This window comes from Erpetoichthys calabaricus, chromosome 2 (assembly GCF_900747795.2).
Source record: "Erpetoichthys calabaricus chromosome 2, fErpCal1.3, whole genome shotgun sequence".
Taxonomy (NCBI): domain Eukaryota; kingdom Metazoa; phylum Chordata; class Cladistia; order Polypteriformes; family Polypteridae; genus Erpetoichthys; species Erpetoichthys calabaricus.
This window is the reverse complement of record NC_041395.2, coordinates 100,789,862-100,799,980: the sequence shown is the minus strand read 5'-3', so window position 1 is coordinate 100,799,980 and position 10,119 is coordinate 100,789,862. Positions and strand designations below refer to the sequence as shown.

Sequence of the window (10,119 nt, the reverse complement as noted above, 5' to 3'; positions counted from 1 at the left end):
AGAATAAAAAATCCACAAATCAATAATTCATAATCCAAAGTGCAGAGCAAAATTATTCAAAAATCAGAAAGTACAAATAGTACTTACTACAATCTTTACTCCACAAGCTGGAGGGCAGATCCTCATCTGTAGGACTGGGAGGCCTGCCTCCTAGGCTTCACATAAAGGGAGGAGGGCACATAATAAACAGCAAAGAATAAATAAATAAACCAAATTCTGATCAATAAAAATACTAAAAAGATCCAACTTCTTGCTACAATATGCAAAATAATAACTAAAAATAACAAAAATAACCAACAAAAGAACAATAGACTTAAGCCATGTGACATAACACTCTCCACTTATGTCAAATGCAGTAATATATAAGACAGAGGCTAAGGAGGATGGCAGGTAATTTGGCCTTCACAAAAGGGATAGGACCCCAGGCTTCCCTTTTGGAAAACAAGAAAAGCTTTCCAGAGGGACAAAGAAAACAGGAGGCAAGGACCAGTGATTCCCAACCTGAGGTACGCATACCCCCAGGGGTATGTATAAGAAAGTTCACAAGTATGCAAAAAAAATTGAATAATGGTGGAAAAAAGGTATAATGTCAAAAATTGTAAAATTAATTCAACACTATGGCAAGGGGCTGTGCAGCTTTTCTCTGTTATTTGTCCTTGAGAAAAGCCCGTATTTACCTTGATTTTTTATTTATTGTGGTGAGTACTGGGGAGCCCAGCCCTCAGACGTCTGTCGTAACCAAGCCAACAGTATAACTGCTTGGTGGTATGACACTCTATAGGCTCACCTGTCACTCTCCTCCTCAGTAAGAACATTCAACTACTATCTGACCCCTCCAATGTGACACACTTAGCACTTAATTGAGAGGATACTGTTTATAATTGGGAACTTTGACCAGAATCTCAGTTAGTCCAGTAAGCAGTGAACAATGAACAAGTGCTTTCTTCTAGATACACTAGTTTTTGTCCTCTGATTAATTGTTCAATTTGTGTATTATCCTATATGCATCCATAGTTGAAAGCCAGCATAATAAAAAAAAAGCAGAAGCATAGTGTGGCAAATGATCAATTGCAAAGCACTCCTCAAGACACGCCTAACACTTTGGTGCAGAACAGTGAAAAAACAGAATCATCAGTTCCACCTACTGGTAAAAAGAGAGAATACAAAATATATAAAAATTTGGTTTTCTTTTATTGGAGATGAGGACTGTTCTAAACTTTGTATTCCGTGTGGAAGTATTATTCAGTGGTAGCATAAAATCCTCTTTATTATTGGAGCATTTACAACACACCAGCTATTAAAATTAATTAATGCACTTTTTTCAATGCTTATCAAAATATCAAAAATTGTACTTGACATCGTACTTGTTGCCAGCTAACAAAGATAATGAAAATGCACTTGAAGCCTCTTACCGTATTAGTTATCATATTGCTAAATGTAGTAAAAATCATACTACATTGACATAATAAAATTACTGAACATCAGTGCTGCAGCGGAGTGCTGCAGAAGCAACTACGAACCAATCACAGTTGCGCTATAAGTGCCTGTCATCGATTGGTGATGCAAGGAACATTATAAATGCAGGGAACAGTATTAATTGACCACTAACTTGGCCGTGACCCTACCTGTTTCCTGTGTCTGTTTATAAGAGAGTGGTAGATCTTGCTACATTAAATAACCGTGCTGTTCCTTTTTCAAGCTAAATAAAGCTTAGTTTTGCTAAAGTACTGAGACTCAGCCTCGTGTTTTGGGGTGTAAGACAGTGACTCACGAGTCACAACATTTTAAACAATAGGGTTGAAAACAGACTAATTATAAATATTGGCTTAAACAAATGATAAATATAGTTTATTCCAAGACAATATTCATCTTCAATAACAACTTGTTATACTAAGTAATAGACAGGGAAAATGTCATTGGAAATCTTTCTTTGAAGTTACCGGGAGATGAGCTGCCAATACAACGGCCACCATAAATAACGTCATGTGTGCACTTTAATCATGTAGCATATGTGCACATAAAATTTTTATGTGTGGAATATTCCTTGAATAATGTGTACTCTTAACATTCATTAGCTGGTTAATATTCGAAGTTGCGTCATAAGACAAGGACTTTGGTGACAAAGCCAAACGAGCACTCCCACACTTCAAAATGTTGCGTCCTAACAGTCTTGAGCTTGGATGTTCTGACTGAGCCACAGAACTTCGTTAGCTTTGCCACCAACATCATTGTCTTCACTGCACTGCAACTGGTTCATACAGGCTATATGTCGCTTTATATTTTTTACACTACTTTCCATAGTAATAGACGGGGAAGATAATGGCAATATTAACTAGCTAGCTTGGAACTTTATTCAAAAAATTCAATAATGTTTTCTTCTAAAAAGAAAATGCTCAGAAAATTCCCTTCACAAAGAAATAAAGTCAGGTGTAGGTAACTTTAATTCTCTGGTGTTTAATGTGTCAGTGGTGACACGTTTAGGTATGTGTGATTGTAAGTTGTAATATTACAGAACCGTTTCAGATATCTGAAAGATTCAAATTCCTTGAAAAACTACAGAAGCAGATCTTTCCATGAATAGGCATGACTTTCTAATACTATCTGTCATAGCTCCTATATTTTTACATGTTGACTATCAAAAAGATAAACAAAATCCATTAGCCATTTGAGGAATTTGTACCAGTGAAGTTGTTCATTGGTCATTAAAACTGCCTGGATTTGTGACCTTACACGTATGCTACTTTATTTCCATCAGGAAGTTTGGTTAGAAGGCACAATACAGTTTAGTTATTTCATATGTGTAGGCTAGTTTTATCTTTAACATGCGCTACACATGGACCGGACAGAGTTAAGTGTCTGAACTGTGTGACTGCAGATAAAACTGAATGTCCAGGCTAAACTAAGCTCCTGTTTTCTGTTAATCTGGTGTAGTAATATGTTAACCTATTCTTAATAAACTTTTCTTTGATGAATTTGATAAAATCCCATGCATTTCTTTCTTTCTTTTTTGGAACTGACTATCTTTATTATTGTGTTAATATTTGCTCTGATATACAACTTTCAAAATTATTATTTATTTTTTCTTAGCAATTTCACTGTACAAAGTAGACTGAGAGTAAAGGACAATAGTCAGGGTAAGTTGCACTCATTTCAGTTGATTCTCAGTTTCAGTTAGTGAATAAATCATTTCCAATCAGTTGTTTCCAGTGGAGTTGTGCTGAGGGAGTTTGGGTCCCTAAAGAGGAGAATTCCAGGAAAATCGACCAGTTCAGAATGATCGCCCTGCTGAGTGTAGAAGGAAAGGTTGTTTTTCAGCATTGTATCCAAAAGACTGACAGAGTTCCTCCTCAAGAATAACTACATCGACCCCTCTGTCCAGAAGGGGGGGGATTCCTGGAGTCCCTGGCTGCCTGGAGCACACAGATGTGGTAACTCAGCTGATCAGAGAGACTCATGAAAACACAGGCGAACTTGCTGTGTTGTGGTTGGACCTGGCCAATGCATATGGGTCTATACCACACAAGCTGGTTAAGCTCGCACTACATCGCCACCATGTTCCCAGGAAAATCAAGGATCTGATCCTGGATTACAATAACAATTTCAGGATAAGGGTCACTTCTGGGTCAGAAATATCAGACTGGCATTGGCTTGGCAAGGGAAAAGTAACAGGGTGCACCATCTCCGTTATTCTTTTTGCCCTTGCCATGAATATGGTGGTCAAGGTAGCCGAAGTAGAATGCAGAGGGCCCCTGACTAAGTCGGGTGTACGACAGCCCCCGATAAGAGCCTATATGGATGATCTAACCATCACGACAACATTGGTCCCATGGAGCAGGTTGATCAAACAAGGACTGGAGAGACTCATCACATGGGCAGGGATGAGTTTTAAGCCTTCCAAGTCAAGGTCCACGGTACTAAAGAAGAGGAAGGTGACTGATAAGTACCGTTTTGCTATCGCGGGAACAGTCATCCCATCCATCACAGAGCAGCCAGTCAAGAGTTTGGGAAAAGTCTTTGACTCAAGTCTGAAAGACACAGCTGCTATTCAGAAATCCACCCAGGAGCTTGGGACATGGCTCAACAAGGTTGATAGGTCTGGCCTGCCTGGTAGGTTTAAAGCCTGGATCTATCAGCACTCAATCCTGTCCCAGGTCCTATGGCCTCTGCTGGTATATGCAGTCCCATTTTCAACAGTTGAGTCTCTTGAAAAGAAGATCAGCAGCTTTCTTCAGAGGTGGCTGGAACTCCCACGCAGCCTCACCAGCACAGCAGTGTATGGATCAAGGAACATCCTGCGGCTACCATTTAGCGGCCTCACGCAAGAATTCATGGTAGTACGCCAGGGCCGGCTCTACACTGGGGCAAGAGGGGGCAATGCCCCCTTAAACAAACGTCCTGTCCCCTTAAATCAAACTTTTAGAAGTTGAGAAAGAAAATAATAGATTACCCACAAACTGAATATGGACAAAATTTACTACAGTAGCTGAAAAATCCACTGGAAAAGGCACAAATGAGATGTTAGGTTTCACCTCTTGTTCGCTCTTTTCCTCCGTGCTCTGTTTGTGTGCAGGCTCAGACAGCACTCGGCAGAGATCCCCCACTCACCCTCCCCCCAGCTAAACATCCAATCACTGTTAGTATGCAAATGACCCGGTGTCAGGTTTCTCAGTAGGCAGGGCAGAGCAAAATGAGCTGTGCAACAGCGGGAGGCTTTGAGGAAGCAGCAAATCTCTGTCGTCAGAATCATAGCGACTCGTGATAATTAACAACTAAAAAAATACATCAATATTAGTACAGTCAATGGGGGATTAGTCCATTGTTCTCACAGTTTCAGTCTGGTAGAGAAGTGTTTCTTTCTCGATCCCACAAGCACCACTGTGAGCCTGTCTACTGCATAGAGCCGACTGGAGGACCTGTGTCTGCCTGTCTGTCTGTTTGTGCAGACAAAGCCCCGTCCCAGCTTTCAACTCTGCACTCAACAGTTTTCTCGTTTCATATACTGATGTAATCACAGCGATTTTAGTTAAACTTATTCACTTTCCACCCCAGCTTCCAGCAGCTCACAAAGGGAAAGTTAATGCTGTGAGATGCATACTTTTTTCCAAGCTTTTAAAAAGTGTGGTGCTGCTCCTGCCTGAACCAATAGCAGTAGCAATGGTGCTGCTGCTGGTACATCAGAGACAGCAGCTAGCATGTCTACTCCTATGGCATCAACAGGCACTGCTTCTCCTGTACCTCTGCCAACAACTGCTGCCCCAAAACAACCCGCTCAGCTACCCAGTGACTTAAATGGCAACACACCATCCCAGCCAATACTGGGTAGTTACCCCAAACGTGTATTTGGTGGTACAACATTAAGATCATTCAGTCCTGCCTGGTACCGCACACGACCTTGGCTTGAGTACTCTGTTGTGCGGGACGCATGCTTCTGTTTCCCCTGTCGGAAATATGGCAGCACTGTTAATGAGAGGGAAGTAGTTTTTACCTTAACTGGTTTTAACAACTGGAAAGCAGCACTTGATCGAGACAAGGGGCTACAGAGGCATGTGTCCAGCCACAACCATGTGCATGCTTCAACCATATGGACTGAGCTTAAAAGCAGAGAGGCCACAGGGGGGACTGTGGATTCAATGTTGGTTGGTAAAACACATCTTGAAAAAAGCCATTACTATGTCAAGAGTATAGGTAGTGCAATAAGGTTTCTCTGTGTAAATGAGTTGGGGCTCCGTGGGACTGCAGAAACCTTGAGACATGATGCAGCGGGTAATAATGATGACATTGCTTCAGGTATTTTTCTAAAACTGATGGAATATACCTTAGAAAAGGATGAGAAGCTAGCAAGCATTGCTAAGGGTATCCCAAAAAATGCAAAATACACATCTAAGGATATCCAAAATGAAATTATCCAAACACTGGCTGACATGGTGCTTGGAGAGGTCAGGAAAAAAATATAAAAGTGCTGATTCTGCAGGGTTTTGCCTCAAAAGTGATGGGACCCAGGGATAGGTGCAATGTGGAAAATGTGTCTGTGATAATATGGTTTGTCAGAAATTCCATGCCAGAGGAGCATCTTATTGGGTTGCTTGACTTGCAACAACTTGATGCAGAGTACATCACCTCTGAGATACTGTTACACCTTTCTGATGCTGGCTACAGTGCTGACAGTATACTTAGCCAGTGTTATGATGGGGCTTCTGTGATGAGTGGGGTTAGAGGTGGTATACAAGCTCTGCTCCAAAAGAGGCTTGACACTACTACAACCACCAACTGCACTTAGTGGTTGTGCATGTCATGCAGAGTGAGCCGTGTGCAAAAAGATTTTTTAGCCTATCTAGTTCACTCTACAACTTTTTTCACCACCACTATGTGCTCAATAAACATGATGCACCTTGTCTGAAAAGGCTGCTTGAGATCAGATGGACAAGCCACTGTGAGGTGACAAGGTGCACTGTGGACAATCAAGAACAAATCCTTAGTATCCTATCTGAGATGACAGAGGATGATGGTGCTGCAGTTGACCTGAGCACCAAGACATCAGGCTTGATATGCCAAATTAAGAGGCATCACTTCTTTAAGATTGGAAAGTTCCTCGTACGGGTGCTTGGTGTCTTGAAACCAGCAAATGTTATTCTACAGTCTCAGTCAGTTGATCTGTGCAGTGCTTCTGAGGTTGTTAGTGCAGCAGTGGACTCCTTAAAAAACATCCGTGAGAATGACTGTTGGGGAGTGTCATCTCCTGCTGAGGATGAGTCACATCCAACAAAGAGAAGGAGAACAATAAGCAAACACCTTGGTCAAAGTGTTTTGCTCTCAACTTTGGGCCATACAGACTCTGGTGACCCTACCATTTCTCCTCATCAGTCTCTGAAAAGTTTCCTGCTCAACATCCTTGACAGGGCCATTTCAGAAATGGAAACTAGATTTTCACACAAGAATATTGACCTGATGAGAGCCATATCTAGTCTTGCACCCAAATCTAGCGCATTTCTAGATCATCCCACCCTGTTGCACGCTCTGGCTGTGATGGCTGGCACTGTAGCAGATGCTGTAAATCTGAAAAATGAAGTTCTTGTGGCAAAACAGATGCTGCTCAAAAAATGTTCAAAGGAAACAGACCTGTGTTTACACTGTGTGTAAACTCCTGCAGGAGTACAAGGAAGCCTTTCCTGAGTTGCATAAATTGTATGTAACAGCCCTGGTAATTGGTGTGTCTTCAGCATCGTGTGAGAGTTCCTTCTCCACTTTGTCACAGGTCCTAACCCCCTATCGTCGCACCATGTTACATAAAAGAAAGAGGAATTTGATGATCTTGGTCCATGAGAAGTCCATAACAAATAACTTGCATATGGATGAATTTGTAAAAGTTTTTGCAAAGGGAAACAGGAGACTGTTGTTGAAGAGTGGATTGAGGAGAAAGGAGAGTGGAGCTGTTCAGTTGCAAACAGAAAGTTCAGTTGCTTGCAAAACAAACAAGCTTAAAACAAGACAAAAAGACAAAAAAAGAAGAAAAAAGTTCAAATGTTCTGTTCTAAATCTGTTGTGTTCTACAAATTAGTTTGAGAATTTTAGGAAAAGACATGGTGAATTGTTTTTTTTTTAAGTACTATGCCGACCCTTTTTAGTTTTGTAAATATTGGCTATATTGAGAGGTCTTATTTTATTCTTACTTTATTTGGCAAATTTATTTGAGAATTAGGCCATCCAATTATGATAAATTTTATGTTGTTGGTTGTAAAGATCTGGATGGATATTTTATTTTATTCTTTATTTTATATTATTTATTTTATTCTATTTTTCAGTTTTATTTTTCAAGACTTGATGAATTGATTTTTTTTTATAACTTGGCCTACCCTTTTTAGTTCTGTTAATATTGGCAATAGTGAGAAGTGTTATTGTTGGGTTCGAATATATTTGATATAGGCCATCCAATTAAGGTAAATGTCATGTTTTTAGTTGTTATAATCTGATGAGGAATATTTTATTTTATTTTTTGTTGTTTTATTTTTCAGTTTTTCTCCTGAGCGATTGCCACCTTATCATGGTCAGGGGGTTTGCATGCCTCAGTGACCCTAAGAGCTACACCAGCAGAAGCTTAGCCTTCAGGTGGGACACCCAAGTTGGACAGGTCTTAGAGTAGAGGCCTGACAAAGTGAAATCCAATTACATGACAAAAACAGTTATCCAGAGCACCCCCACCCCTTTCCCGCCTCTGTTGCCACCATGTGCCCCCTTCACATTTCTGTCTGCCCCCTCATATATGCCTGTCAAGAACCGGCCCAGTAGCATGCACCAGAGAAGCCCTACAGTACAGGGACTCCAAGAATAGTAAGGTGTCAGCAGCTGGCATTGAGGTGAGGACAGGCAGGAAATGCAGGGCGGAGAAGGCTGTGGAGGTGGCAGAGTCACGCCTGAGACAGAAGGCTCTGGTGGGCACCATGGCAACAGGTAGAGCAGGTCTGGGCTACTTCCCAAAGACTCAGGTCGGCAAGGCCCAGGGCAAGGAGAGAATCCATCTACTCCAGGAAGAGGTCTGAGCAGGGGTGGAGGAAGAGAGAGTGAGCAGGGCAGTAGGACTCTGGCAACAGGGTGTGTGGACAAGGTGGGACAACACTCTCCAGCGAAGGATCACCTGGTTGGACATCATGCATGGAGATTTCTTTTGTGTCCGGTTCCTGGTGCAGACGGTCTACGATGCCCTGCCAACCCCAGCAAACCTCCACGTCTGGCGAAAGAGTGAGACACCATCCTGCCCACTTTGTTCAGGAAGAGGCTCTCTAGAACATCTACTCAGCAGCTGCCCTAAGGCACTGGCAGACGGCCGCTACCAGTGGCGCCATGACAAGGTGCTCAAGACAGTTGCTGAAAGCTTGGCTGCAGTCATCAAGACAAGCAAACTCCTCCACGGCCCAAAGAAGGCAGTTAACTTCGTTAAAGCGGGAGAGCAATCCCAGGCAAAGGCAGTAATAACAGGCCTCTTCCACACAGCCTCTGACTGGCAGCTGCAGGCTGACTTGGGAAAGCAGCTAAAGTTCCCGCAGCAAATTATAACAACAACACTCCGGCCAGACATGATCATTACATCAGAGACCTCAAAACAGCTGATCATGCTGGAACTGACAGTGCCCTGGGAAGAGCGTATCAAAGAAGCTAGCGAGAGGTAACGCGCCAAGTACCAGGAACTGGTGGAGGAGTGCAGGGTCTAAGGCTGGAGGGTACTCTATGAGCCCACAGAAATTGGCTGCAGAGGATTTGCAGGGTGCTCACTCTGCAGAGTCCTCACACGGCTGGGCATAACAGAAGCGGCCAAGAAGAGGGCCATTAAATCCTCAAGTGAAGCCGCAGAGAAAGCCTCAAGGTGGCTTTGGAAAAAAAGGACTGATCCGTGGATCGCTACTAGGATGCAAATTGGGGATTGATCAACCCTGGCTGGGTCGCCTGAGTGAGGGTGTATGATGTTGCGAGACCCAAAACGCCCGATGACCTCAGGATGCATCACTGATGATGTGTCCTAGTGCATCATGGTGATGTTTCTTATATGGGCAAAATTAACATTAAAAGGAGAATCCACATATAAAATTTGGATATTATGGTACAGCTTATTATCAATTTATAAATATGTACAAGTCTGTTTACAGGTGATTGTTGGACAGAATAGTATAAGATATATATCAAAATTCATCACTCTATTTTGTTATCTGATTGAGAGTAATGTTTACTGATCTAAGTTATATGATAAATGATTACATAAGTGCCAGAATCTATACAAATGCAGTACAATTGACCTGTTAGCTTCCTGTGGTAACAAAGGTTTTCATCCCCCATTTAAGGTGGCAGCTCATGAAATGTCAGTATAAGCTCTCCATATTTGAGGCATCTTCAAAAGGGGCACTTCTTAAGCATAATTGAGTGAAACATGCAAGCTTTGGTCATGGATGATTAGTATCCTGTCTTTATTTAAACTGCCCTTGTTCCTTTAAAACATGGGATAGCCTACACACACACCTACATAGATACCACAATTCTGAGCAAATTGAAGAAGGTGAAGTTGTAAAATCTTTTAAATGCAACATTTGTGATTCACTTTATCCTAATACAAAAGACTGTTTTCAATACATTAGC

At 41.9% G+C, this 10,119-nt stretch overlaps 1 pseudogene; it reads left to right on the top strand.

Annotated features, from left to right (window-relative positions):
• The first annotated feature begins 383 nt into the window (after positions 1–383).
• Positions 384–9,416, top strand: LOC114645315 (uncharacterized; annotated as a pseudogene).
• Positions 9,417–10,119: the final 703 nt, after the last annotated feature.